Raw genomic sequence first — 14,550 nt, forward strand, 5'->3', positions numbered from 1 at the left:
GGAAAGGTCTCTTCTGTCCCTCTGTTTCACCTCTCCGAGGCAGCCGCTGGCCCTGTTGAGATGGGCTCATTGTTCATTTTCAGTGTGGATTGGAGCTGAGAGAGGAGCATCCTGACTGGCTCTCCTGCTTAAATATCTTCGCCTGGGATGACGATCATCACATACGTAGTTTATAAAATCAAAGACTTCTTATCTTCCAAGTGTTCTGGCTCAGAGAGAGTCAGCGAGGAAAACATGATGTGCGTCACTGTGTCACGGTCCCTAAGAGGGAGACGCCAAGGCCTGGTTCCCCTGGCCACAGGCCACCACCCTGGGCTGGGCTCAGACTCAGAGGCACCCAGGGCCATCTAAATTCCATCTTGAATTTGAACCGTAGGCCACAGTGCCTGTGGGAAGTTGGTGGCGGGCACTGGCGCTGAGGGGTCAGGAGTGGAGAGACCGAGGGCAGCAAGAGGAGTGGGCAGCAGAGCGCGGCCCTGGCCCATCCCTCCTACCTGCTTTCTGCATTCCGTCCCCTCCTGTCTGCAGTCATACTTTCATTTCACCAGTATTTATGGAGCGCCGACTGGGTGCCTGGCATGTGGGTAAAGAGCCAGGGTGCCCTCCTGGGAGCCTGCACCACAATGATCTCCTCTCTGTTTAGTCTCTCCCTCTTCAACTGGTTCTTTCCCATCAACATGATCAAGCTTTACCCACCTTGGACCCTATATCCCCCTCCAGCCAATACCCTGTCTATTTCTTCCTTAACACGACCAGCCTTCTTTAATGAGAGAATTATCCCCGCGCTCTCTCCATTTCATCACATCCCAAGCACTCCTAAACCACTACGGTCTGTTTCAGCCCCCGCTAGTCTGCCAAAATCTTCTTTGCCAATGCCACCAGATCCAGCAGACATTCTTCAGTGCTTCCTTTACCTCTCAAAGCTTTTGACATTGCCAACCATTGCCTCTTCCTCAAGCCCCTGTTGTTTTCCTAATCCCACACTCGGCTGGGTCTCCTTTACTTCCCAGCTGCTCCTCCTTGAGTCTGCTCCCAGAGCTTCCTACTCGCCAGCACTCTCTCCAGCCCGGATCTTTCTCCTGACCTTGACCATAACAGCTATGCTATGGGTTGGATTTTGTCCCCCGACCCTGCCTTGCCCCAGATTCATATGTTGAAGTCCTAACCCCTAGAGCCTCAGAATATGACTTTATCTGGAATTAGGTAATCAGTTAAGATGAAGCCACACTGTAGTAGGGTGGGCCCCTAATCCGATATGACTGGTGTCCTTATGAAAAGGGGAGATTTGAATACAGACACACACACTGGGAGAACACCTTGTGAACATGAAGGCAAAGATCGGGGTGATGTGTCTACAAGCCAAGGGATGCCAAAGATTGCCGGCAAACCGCCAGAGCTGGGGGAGAGGCCTGGAACAGGTCCTTCATCACAGCCCTGAGAAGGATTCAACCCTGACTATGCCATGATCTTGGACTTCCAGCCTGCAGAACTGTGAGACAATAAATTTCTATTGTTTAAGCCACTTGGTTTGTGGTACTTTGTTACGGCAGCCCTAGTAAACAAGTGTCACCAGTCCAGATGGCTGCCTGCCCTGGGAACAGCTTACCCTGACCTTTCACCACCACTGATTCAGCTGGGCCAATCAGATTGTCTGTCACAGGAATTTGGCACTTGATCTGAGAGACCTGAAGCTGGGAGTTGTCACAGCTCCCAGTAAGGCACCTCTCTAGAGAGAAGACCCACAGACCCCTCCTCAGGTCCCTGGAGTTTCTGTGGCTTCAGTCCTTCCTAAAGCATGCTTGTTCAAACTCTGTGGATTTCAGGGGGCCCTGGTATCATTCCGCTACCTCCCTTTTTTTGCCTTAAGTTAGCACATCATTTACCACTCTGACTGCAAGTGGCAGAAAACCCAAGTCCAACCACTGCTTGCCTCGGGCGCCCTGGGGCTCCCTGTGGGGTGGAGGGGAGTGGGTAAGGCCCAGAATTTGACACACTCTCCATCCTGCCTTCCATGGCAGGGCCACATGGCCCTGGGCTCGGAAGGCCACTTACAATGTCTATGGTGGGAGACCCTAAGGCAGGTGAATTACCCAAATGTTTCAAGGTGTGGGTTCAGATCCTGGCTGGCCAGAAAGAAGAACAAATATCTACTGCAGTTCTTCCTTCCGTCTACTTTAAAATCCTTCTTTTTCTGCTTACAACAGTAATACATGCTTGTGATACAAAATTTAAATATTACAGAAATACACACTGTAGAAAGTGAAAGTCCCCAGGATTTCATGCCCCAGAGACCTCTGTTATTAACATTTCAATATACAGTCTTCTGGATGTTTTTTCTATGCATACACTGACCTCGACTGCTATTATACGTACATATATTTTGTTTCCAAAACTCCACTTGTATTAAATGCATACCTATACATGATTTATTTAAGCAGTCTCCTCCTGGTGGACATTTGGGTTGTTTCCTTCTGCGTGACATAATTCCTGCAGTGCTGCAAATGCTACAGTTATAATTCAGTGACCATCCTTCTACATTGTTTTAAAAAATCACTTCTTTGATGATATCTTCAGAATAGATTAATTAAAATGGAACCAAAGGGTGGTCACAATTTCAAATTTGATGGACAGGGCCCAAGTGACCCAAATTACCCACAAGAGGCTGAGCAAATGATGGATGAGAGAGGGTCGTCCACACAGCGTCACCAGGACTTGATATTTTCATTCTCCTTAGTCTTTACTAATCTGACGGGTGAAATTTCAACCTGAATTTCTTGAGTTATGAATGAGGTTGGACATACCTTTCTTTTTTTGGCTGCACTGGGTCTTCCTTCCGGTGCGCAGGCTTCTCATTGCGGTGGCTTCTCTTGCTGTGGAGCACGGGCTCTAGGTGCGCGGGCTTCACGAGTTGCAGCACGCAGGCTCAGTAGCTGTGGCTTGTGGGCCCTAGAGCACGCGGGCTTCAGTAGTTGTGGTGCGCGGGCTCAGTAGTTGTGGCGCACGGGCTTAGTTGCTCCGCGGCATGAGGGATCTTCCCAGGCCAGAGATTGAACCGGTGTCCCCTGCACTGGCAGGCAGATTCTTAACCACTGCGCCACCAGGGAAGCCCCCTGAACATACTCTGTTAATTGTGTTACTGAGAAGTCTTTGCCAGTCTCAGGGCCTGTGAAGAGGGCCACGGAGATTCCCTCTAAGGCCCGTTCCAGATCACGGGTTGGTTCCAGGAAGTGGCTCAGCAGGCACTCTTGTCACGCCCTCCTGGGGTTCACTGCTCCAGGAGGCTGATGGTATCAGGGCCACCTGAGCAGACTGAGGAGTTGTAAGGGCATAAACTGAGCCATGGCTGGTTGTTCCTAGAGAGGAAGCAAACACGCCCAGCCCTGGCTCTTGGCTGATGCCACCCACTGTGGTATCCTGAGCCCTTCTAGGGTCCCTGGCTGCACAGGTGGGGGTGGGGGGAGGTCTCTGCACCACCAGCTCCCTGGCACGGTCCACCCTCAGCTCACCTTCCACCTGCTCAGAGGCTCAGGGGCAACCAAGCCAGTGTGGCACTCCCACCCCCGGGTCCTTGGTCCCTCACTGTGACGGTCTTCATAGCACTCGGCACTGTCTTCGGTCAACGTGTTCACGTATTTGTTTCGTTGTTTACTATTTGTCTCCGGCCCTCTGGCAGCCACTGCTGTAACCCCAGGACAGTACCTGGCAAGCCCATCCCTGGCTCTTGGCCGATGTCACCCTGGTGACATATTATGAATATTTATGAAATAAACATTGCCGAACGGGGCGCTGTGCGGGGTGCTTGACATACCTTGTCTCATTTCTTCTTTCTCTCCCCCGATTTTTCTCTGACAAATTTTAAACATTAAGAAAAACAGAAAGCACACACAGCGAACACTTAAAGACCCTCCACCTGGACTCAACAGTTAGCATTTCATCACATTTGCTTTATCTTTCTCTCCATGCTAATGTACTTTTCGTTGCCGAACTATTTGAGGTACTTCAGACCTCGCGAAACTTGTGCCTTAAATACTTCAGCATGTATCGCCCACGAATACAGTATTCTGCAGAAGTCCATACCATCCTCACACCAAGAAACGGGCAAGTACTCCATATTAGATGATATTACAGAGACCGTATTTAAATTCCCCCAATTTTTTTCAAACTAGGATCCAATCAAGTTTCACGCAGTGCATTCGGCTGTTATGAGTAAATACTCTTCACAATAACTCTGTGAGGAAGACACTAAAATTCCTCCTTTACAGGAAACTGAGAGTGAGAGAGGTTGAGGTACTTGCCAGGGTCACAGAACTCCTAAGTGGGAGACTCACGATGCCGTCACGCATCTGCGACTCCCAAACACGTCTTTTCTCCCTGTTTCCTACATCTTGTTCCCCTCGTCCCCTGGGCTCTCGGAGGTTTCCTTCCCAGTCTCTGGTCCATGCAAGTCATGGGCTGGGGCCAAGGAGCAGGAGTTGACCTAGTTACTCAGCAGCCAGGGCCTCGCTTTCAAGTTCCTCCCGCCACCTCCTTACCCCGATCCTATCCCTGTTGTTCTCTGAGACATTAGCTTTCGGCTGGGACTGACAAGGCATCCTGTTTCTGCCTCAGTTATTTGGTGAAGGATCCACTTGCAGCTAGAGGAGAGACAAAACGTGAATCCAGCGGAGGAACAAACGGTGGCCTTCAGTCAGGTGAGCAGGTAAAGGTAAGGCTGCAACGGGGGTGAGCAAATATTCCACCTGGACGCGTGCAAGCTCATCCAAGGAGACTTAGAAGCCATAACAGGACAGGAAGACAGCTCCCTGAGTCATCGTCTGCTCGCTCCCGGCATGTCAAAACAAAGATCCTCCCTTGCTGGGAGTGCCACTCCCAGAATCTGCTACAATGCAGCGCACTTGGGCTTGTGAGTAACTGACCTGTGTGAATAGACAGCCCTGAAGAATAGACAGTAACACGTGGGGCAGACCCAGCTGATCTCTCTGGGTCTGGGGCTCAACACCCGGAAAGACCTGGATGGGAGCAGTGAAGGGAACAGGAGACGGGGGGCAGAAAGAGATGAGGGGGGACAAAGGGACATGAGGGCAGGAGAAGCAGGACCCACCACCTCACCTCGCTGCTATCTACGTAAAAGACTCTTCATCAGGCCGCGTGGGACCCCCACGGCCACAGTCTGAGAGCAGCAAAAGGAGAAGACACCGGCGCCCAGGAGCACCTCGGTGAGAAGGATCCAAATGTGGAGGTAAAGTTACCCTCTTCCCCTCTGAGCCAGATCAGCCCACCGCAGAGGAGATTTCCTAGCGAGTCCTCAGGCACCGGGTATCTCCCAAGTCAAAGTAGGCCTCGCGAACTCTAAACAAAGGCCTAGAGTATAAAACTAGGAAGGCTGACTAAATGTGGATGTTAAGTCTAAGCTAAGATGTTAACAGCTGGAGCATGTGTGTTTCAAGACAAAGGTGGTATAATCATCCCGCATGCCGCAACTAAAAATTCTGCATGCTGCAACAAAGATCCCGCACACAGCAACGAAGATTCCACGTGCCGCATCTAAGACCCGGCGCAGCCAAATAATAAATACATAAATACATAAATAAATAATATAAAAGGAAAGACCTTATTTAAAAAGAAAAAAGAAAAGGAAACCATCTCACCCCCACTTAGATTGGCTCCTGCCTGGTCTAGAGTTTACTATTCTCTTGTGGTCTGAGTGGCCCCATCACTAGGGCTCCATCATCTATCTTGATGGCTCCAGCTCCTTTTCTGCCTATTCTTGGCTTCCTCCCTTCAAGGAGCTCCCTGCAGCCAGGAGGGGGGAGCCATGTCCACAGTACCTCCCCCACCATGTGTGAATAGTCTTGAATTCTGGTATATGTGTGATTTGGCGACCACCAGCCTGGTTTTTCAGACAAAGGCCCAGAGATCTCCAGGTTCAATCACTGTGTCTGGGGAAACACCATTTGCGATATTGCATTTTATAAGAAATATATATTTGGTCTGTGTCCCCATTTCTGGCACATAGTTCCTAAAACCCTTGGAATTTCTTAAGTGATGAGAGCGATAAAGGCGTCTTTTGTTATGTTTATAAGGTGACTTTTGGACCACACCAAAGGATGAGTCTTCTTGTCAGGAGAACCAACCATGTGATTAGAGGGCTGAAACTTTCTTTTCTTTGCTTCTTTTTTTTTTTTTTTAAGAATTTCAACTTAAAAAAAAAATCTGTTTATTTATTTTGGCTGCGCCAGGTCTTAGTTGCAGCGTGCAGGATCATCGTTGCGGCATGTGGGCTCTTTAGTTGCAGCATGTGGGATCTTTTAGTTGTGGAATGAGGGCTCTTAGTGCGGCAGGTGGGATTTAGTTCCCCTACCAGGGATCGAACCTGGGACCCCTGCATTGGGAGCGCCAAGTCTTACCCACTGGACCACCAGGGAAGTCCTGAGGGCTGAAATTTTCAGTATCACCCTTGATCTCCAGGGACGGGAAAAGAGCAGGAGGTTGAATCAGCCACCAATGGGCAATGGTTTAATCAATCATGCCTGTGTAATGAAGCCTCCATCAAAACCCAAAAGGATGGGCTCTGGAGAACTTCTGGGTTGGTGAACATGTGGAGATGCAAGCTCTGCCGCCCCTGCCCACATTCCTTGCCCCATGCATCTCTTCCACCTGGCTGTTCCTGAGTTATATCCTTTTATAATAAACTGGTAATCTAGTAAGTAAACTGGTATCTTGAGTCCTGTGAGCCGCTCTAGCAAATTAATCCAACACGAGGGGGTCATGGGAACCTCTGCTGTATAGCCAGTTGGTTATAAGTACAGGTGACAACCTGGACTTTCAATTGATACCTGAAGTGGTGGCAATCTGGTGGGACTCAGTCCTTAATCTGTGGGATCTGACTATCTCCAGGTAGACAGTGTCAGAATTGAGCTGAATTGTAGAATAGCCAGCTGGTGTCTGAGAATTGATTGGTTGTGTGGGAATACCCTCCCACATGGGAACTGATACCCAGAATCCTTACCATCCTTGACCTCTGTCTCACATTCTATAAAATTCAACCCCTCAGGACTTCCCTGGTGGTCCAGTGGGTAAGACTGTGTGCTCCCAATGTAGGGGCCTGGGTTTGATCCCTGGTCAGGGAACTAGATCCCGCATGCGTGCCACAACTAAGAGTCCACATCCCACAACTAATTAGTCCGCATGCCGCAACTAAAGATCCTTGTGCCGTAACGAAGACCCCGCGTGCTGCAACTAAGACCAGGCACAGCCAAAAAAAATAAATAAATAAATTAATTAATTAAAAAAACAATTCAACCCCTCACCTTAGGTACTAGCTGCAGAGATTAACGACTTGTTAGTTGAATCCTATCAACTTCCTTTCTTATTTCTGCATCACTGTTGTGATGGACCAGGCTCCTAAAAACTCAGAATGGGTAGTAACGTGCTTTTCAACATTCAAGGGCAAGAAATGGCACCTTTCTTTATTTTCCTAAGTCATACTATATCCAATTCAAGCTGTCACTTATGACGATGCATGAGAACTTCACTGTGAGTCAATTTCCAGGGCCCCCTCTCGCAAGCAGATTAAACAAGGACCCCAGGATTTACTGGTGCCTTGAAAGAGGAGGCCCATTCTTGGGTTTTGGGTCCTGACTGTGCTGCTGCTTCTGCCTGAGACAGATGTAGCCTCCAGGTGCTGGTCTTTACCAGGCTTAACCCCACCCCTCACATGTCGGTGCAGGCAGCTGGGACCTGGGTCTTCTCCTGCCTCCAGACTGGAACTACACCATCCGCTCTAGTGAGTCTCCAGCCTGCCAACTGCAGATCATGAGATTGCTCAGCCTCTGTAATGGGGTGAGTCAGCTCCTAATTATACAAATAGGAAATATATACATATGAAATATACATACACACATATCCTTGTTGGTTCTGTTTCTCTAAAGAACCCTGACAAATCCAGCCTTTGTGTTACAGACTCCCTCCTCCCTGGCCGGCCGTCCAGAGCTGCACCTCTCACAGCCAGCCTCCACATGCATCCCCGGCTGAGGTCCTGCCCCCTCCCTGTCCCTCCAGGGCAGGTCTCTGGCACTGTGGGAACACCTGTCCCCACCCAGTCTCCTCCATCCTTGGGCTGTTTTTGGACTCAGTCCTTGGAGTCTTCCTCTATCCTAAACCTCCTGTGTTATGATTATTTTATGAGTCTAGGCTTTTAAAATTGAAAGCACTCAACTCTCTCCTGGGGCTAGGAACACCTCAATTTCCAGGACAAAAAGTCCAACCGCCCTCTGAAGAGGAAGAAGCAGAAAATCCCTCTCTTTTTTGGTAATGAGTCTATAGGAAAGTGAGACGGCTAACTTCGAATCAGACTATTGCTACTCGTCCACTTTGTCTCTTTACTGCTGTCAGGAGCGGAGGTGATGAGATGCTCAACTCCAGCGGTGCTCAACCTGCGCTCACGTCAGAGTCCAGAGCGGGGGCACCCGGGGCTAAGCAGCTCACGGCCTGTGCTGCTGAATGCACACTCTGGTCAAGAGACCCTCTGCTGGACCCTGTGCCCAGGCCCCAGTGGGTGACTGACCACAGAGGAAGATGTGGGGTCTCCCTGTAAGACCCCAACTACCCTCTGTAGGCCTGGCAGTGCAGACCTCAGTGAGGACACAGAGCCTGGTTTTCCAGGCAGGCGGGCTGCTCCAGTGCGCCGGATGCTAGGCTAGACGGTGGTACTGGAGCCAGCAGGCAGCCCAAGGTCGCTCAGGACAAAAGGTCAGACGAAAGGTCTCAGCAACCCCACAGCCCATTAGGGATCCCCTGACTGTCTTTCGGGCCCTGGACTTGGCTCTATCAGGACTGAACTGACCTGGTTACCTCTGCTTGTCAGAGGCATGGGGTCGCCTGTCTGACGCACGGAGTCACCTGCCCTCCTAGGCCCTGGTCCATCTCAGTGCTGTCCTCTGTGATGCCTCCCTCTCACCTGCCTCCCCTGAGCCCCTTCAGCCACCTCAAGACAGGTGGGCCTGCTTCCTGAGACCCGTCTCAGATATTGCAAGGGTTCCAGACACTCAGGGACTTTCCATGTGAGAAAGAGCAGGGGTCTCACACAAACACTGAGGCTTCCCAGGGACTCCCACCCTCCCCAAGAGGGAGAATCCAGGGATTCTCCACATGCTGCCTCCAAGTCCTGGCCTTGCCTCTTCCCTGCCAGCCTGATGCTAGCACACCTCATGGTCACAGAAGTAGGATTTGTGAGGCTCTTGCTTGGCCCAGGTTAATAACACTGGTAAAGACCACAGCCTTTAAGGGAGACCAGGAGCACACGACAGTGTGACACACTGTCACTAACGCCCGTGCATAAGGCTGGGCTGGGGAGGGGGAGTTCATTAGGCCTCACTCTTGCTGATGTCGTACAGATGCTTTCCAAACAGCGAGCATATTTGTGCAGACCCTACCCAGTCCTGCACGGTAATGAGTGTAACATGATTGCCAGCCTGTCAACTACAAGGAGAGGGATGGCCAGATAGAGGCGGTCACAGCACAGAGTGAGGTGGAGATATTCCCAGGTGCTGTCCATGTGCATCGAAACACCCCAGCTTGCTAGAAGACGTTAAAGCAAAAATGCAAGCAAGTAGAGAAAAAGAGGCTTCTTTCCCCAAAATAAAAGCCAAATTCATCAGTTGGTGAAGAACTGATGTCGGATGCGGAGGCTACTGAAGATCTCTGGCTGTGAAGGAAATTTATTTAAGAAAATAGTTTAAACAGTTTGCTAAAATTTCTTCTTTTATTTCTGTAAAAGTTGATATTGGGCTTCCCTGGTGGCACGGTGGTTAAGAATCCACCTGCCAGTGCAGGGGACACAGGTTCAAGCCCTGGTCCGGGAAGATCCCACATGCCGCAGAGCAACTAAGCCCGTGCACCACAACTACTGAGCCTGCGCTCTGGAGCCCGCAAGCCACAACTACTGAGCCCACGTGCCACAACTACTGAAGCCCTCGCGCCTAGAGCCTGTGCTCCGCAACAAGAGAAGCTCACCGCAACTAGAGAAAGCCCATGTGCAGCAACAAAGACCCAACGAAGCCAAAACTAAATAAATAAAATAAATTAATTAAAAAAAAAGTTGATATCTGGCTGTCCCTGTTATAATAATTCAGACTGAGAACTTTCCCCACCGTGTACCATGGATGTACATGTATCTATCTAATATCGATCTGTCATCTATTTATTTATCATAGGGTAGAGTGGTGGAGACGGATTGGACAAATAGAGAGAGAGAGACGGAAAGACGGAGCGAGAGAGAGGGCGCTGGACCAGCTTCTGTCTTAAATACAAACATCGTGAATCCTTTGGTCAAGTAGAAGTTGTCTGCCACTCAGCTCTGGTTGATGTGAACAAAAATCCTCTAGGGAGACACACTTCTGGGGGAAGGGTCTCACATCCTTAACAATCTTGGGACCCAGTTCCTGGACTCCATCAAGTTTCACCCTTCTCCATTAAGGAACAGTCACTTCTATTACTGGGGACCCATCAGAGAGTCCAGGCCACAGGGAACCACATTATATGCCATTCTGTGACCACAGAACCTAGCCTGCACATTCCCAATTATAGATCCACACGCATAACCTTGACAGGAACTTCAGGGTCCAGACTGGGAGATAACCACTGTCAAGTTTAAAGGTCTTGCTCCCATTATTAACAATTCCAAATTTCATGATAAGCTTCTGTGCTTTAGAAGAAAATTGACTTTACTCATTTACCATAAAGATGTGGGAGGGGGACTTCCCTGGTGGCGCAGTGGTTGAGAGTCTGCCTGCCAATGCAGGGGACGCGGGTTCGAGCCCTGGTCTGGGAAGATCCCACATGCCGCGGAGCGGCTGGGCCCGTGAGCCACAATTGCTGAGTCTGCGCGTCTGGAGCCTGTGCTCCGCAACAAGAGAGGCCGCGATAGTGAGAGGCCCGCGCACCGCGATGAAGAGTGGCCCCGCTTGCCGCAACTAGAGAAAGCCCTCGCACAGAAACGAAGACCCAACACAGCCATGAATAGATAAATAAATAATACATAAATAAATAACTTTAAAAAAAAAAAAAAAAGATGTGGGAGGAATGGGAGTTTTTAGGGCAGTATTTTTTAACTGGTTCATCTATAGATTCCTTTGAATCTTCAATGAATGCAGGGGACCCTCTCCCTAATAAAATACATACATTTTACAGTTTTCAGTGTTAGGGGGTCACAGATTCCCTGAAGCCCACCCATGAAGAGCAATGTAAGGACCCCTGGTCTTCTGGCTGAAGCTCTCACCAGCTGGCTTATCGATTCCACTACATGTTTGTCCATGAAACTTTCACAGGCCATTGGAAGGCTGTTTTCCACCTGTCTCATCAGAGCCCCAAAGTGGGATTATGTGACTTTCATATGTGGCAGATTTAAATACCATGACTCAGACAGCAGGAGAGCCAGTCTGGCCACAGTGCTCGAGAATTAGACACTGTGATTTTGAGCCAGAACTGTGCCATTTCTGCAAGCAAAATACAACAACCAAAACAGGCAGTTGAGCTATTGTTAATTTTGAGGAGACCTTCACAGTGATGATTAAGACGATGTGTAATTTCAAAAGCCTAACGGGCAACCTCCTGAAAGGACGATGACGGCTCTGGCTGAGTAGGCCAGCCTTCCACAGACCTGTGTTTCTCTGGCCGCTGAGACAGCTCAGGGTCTGTTTGGGCTACCAAAACCTCCCTCTCCTTTGTGGTCTGGAGATGCATAAACATGAGACCCTCCGGCTTGTCTGTCTTGGAGATTTTTTCAGTTACCTGGGGGTCAGACAGGTTCCTGACCCCAACCTGACACAGAAAGAAAAGCTTTCTTGTAGCTTTTCTGAGCTGAACTCCCCTGTCCCTCCAGCCTCCCCTCCTCCTGTCACCATGGCAATGGGTAGAAGATGAGGGGTTTAGTGCTATCTTTTGGGGGAGATCTTAATGTTATCTGTTGACTTGTGTCCTCCCAAATTCATATGTTGAATTCCTAATCCCTGGTACCTCAGAGTGTGACTATTTGGAGATAAGGTCCTTGCAGATGTAATTAGTTAAGGTAAGGTCATTAGGGTGAGCCCTAACCCACTATAAAAAGGGGAGACTTGGACACAGACATGCATGCAGGGAGAACACCACGTGAACATGAAGGCAGACTGGGGTGATGCGTCTACAAGCCAAGGAACACCAAAGATGGCCAGCAAACCACCAGAAGCCAGGAGAAAGGCAACATTCTCCCTGACAGCCCTCAGAAGGAATCCTGCCGATGCCTTGATCTCCGACTTCTAGACTCTAGAACTGTGAGACAGTACATTTCTGTTTAAGGTACTTTGTTACAGCAGCCCTAGGAAACAAACACACTGACCTGGGCCTTTGACAGGCCACAAGGAAACGCCTCACTGTCGCATTTCAAACATCAAAAAGTGCTAAACTACCCAGATTTTATAGACCAGGTGGCAGAAACATAAACCCACCCTTGGGCCCACCTAAATCTCTGTCCACTGGAACGGTAATGACCTTTCTGTCTATAGAGGTGTGTCTGTGTATCTGAGATATTCTGGGAACAAGAGAAATGAAGGTGAGCCATTCACAGGCTGGCTTGAGGAACTAGGCTAGAGTCAGCAGAATGGTGCAAAGACATGTTTTCTGCCTGAAAACCTTATAATCAAATACCAAGCCTCTGCAAGAGCAGTGCTGCCGTTACTCCCCAGCAACGCCCCTTGATGGAGACCACAAGCACTGGAATAGGTTTGCCGCTCCAGCTAATACCCTGAGCACCTGGGGGCGAATTTCTACTTGTGGGAGAACAGAGGTGAGTTGGGGCCCACAGAAGCCAAGGAGTCCTGGGCTGGGGCTCCATGCAGGAGCCTCTTCTCCAAGGAGCATCACCTAACTCCCCAAAAGCTGCAGTTGGCCCCTATCTGTGAGAATTAGGAAAAGGGGGGCCCCTGTGGGCAGGATCACCGAGAGCAGGTAAATTTGAAAAGTGTACCCCTTCCTCCAGGTGGCATGGCTTTGTGATCAGGTAAGAGCTGAATTCCAGATCCTAGTGGCCCCCCAGGCCAGGCGCCCTTGTGCAGTGAGCAACTTGCACAAACGTACATGGCAACCTATCCACAGGGCTCAGTGAGCGGTGACTACTGAGAACTTTCCCTCTTTCCCCTCTCCCCATCCCCCTCAATATAGGACAAGGAGGGAAGGAGGTCAGTAGCCTTTGGGAGCACAGTGCTTGTGGAGAGAAGCTACTCTCTGAAAGAGTGGGGATGTGGGGTGCGGTGCTTTCCCTCCATGAAGCCAAGTTGACAGCTACAAGAAAATCCCTAGTAGAGATACGGGGGTCTCTAAAAAAGAGGAGACTGGAGTCTCTTTCCACCTGAATGTTTGCTGAGTTGCAGAATGCACTTGCCCCTTGGGTCTGTTCTGGAGCAAGTGGACATGGCGGGGGGTGAGGTAGCTCAGGGCCAGACTGTTCCAGGAACCTGGGAGGTCAGCCCTCTCCCTTCCCCCATCTTCAGAGTCTCTAACTGGAGGTGCGCTCAGGGAGGGCACGAGGCAGGCCCGTCTGGGCTCTCACTGGTGGTGCTCCAACTGGCACCCTTGTCTTCCCGAACACCTTTCCCAGTCCCGACAGAGAGTGGGGTATCCTAAGCCAGAATTCCTCCAGACAGGTCCTATGCCAAGTGTGGCTCTCAGAGCCGACCTCAGGGGGGCCACTGGCCTCCCCTTTTGAAGAACAAGGCACTGTCCACACGAGGCCGGACTCGACGTTTGCACCAGACCCACCGCCCCTGCGGAGATGGCCCCAGGCCGCGTGTTGCAGGGCAGGGAAGGGCTACCCCTCATCCGCCCCCAGCAAGGCCTGGAACTGGCTCCAGTGCCCACCGCAGAGCTTTCCCGCACTCACCAGAACGTTCCACACTTGGAGCATTAGCCAGCCGAAGTTAGAACGTGGTAGTACATCCTTGTTGTCACTAGATGGCGACCCTGTGTAAAGGGAAAGCAAAATGCCGCTGGAAGCCGCCCACCGCCGGGCTGCCTCTTTCTCTCGAGGCGGGGTCCCTGGAGGGAATCAAGACAGCGGAGGCTGGATACGGAAGGTGCTTCCTTTCGGGTCCGCCCGGGGGCTCGGGAGGTGTGGCTCCAGAGGGCGATTCCTCCCCCAGTCCCGGGGTCCTTCCCCAGCAGACGACCCGGGCCCTCCCCGCGAAGTGACTCCTACCGGGTTGAGACCTGTTTTGCCCCCCAAATGCTGTTTGCAGGTGAAGCAGTATCTCAGGGCAAGGACGTGAGCCCTGCGAGAGGGGGACAGAACACGCACCTGCTGGGCGGGGGCCTCCGAGGCACAGACTCCGGGCTCAAGGCCACCGCGAAGGTGGCGCCCGCTCGCGGAAGCAGCAAGACCAGACACAAAACCGGAGCGGCTCTGTGTGCTCGCAGCTGTACAATTTAAACAACCACCACCACCACCACAATAATAATAAAAGCTCTGCGGTGTGTTTGGAAGCTTGTGGAATTGCTCCACAGTCACGCGTATCACGGCAC

This window comes from Balaenoptera borealis (assembly GCF_965194805.1).
Source record: "Balaenoptera borealis genome assembly, chromosome: 7".
Classification (NCBI taxonomy): Eukaryota; Metazoa; Chordata; class Mammalia; order Artiodactyla; family Balaenopteridae; genus Balaenoptera; species Balaenoptera borealis.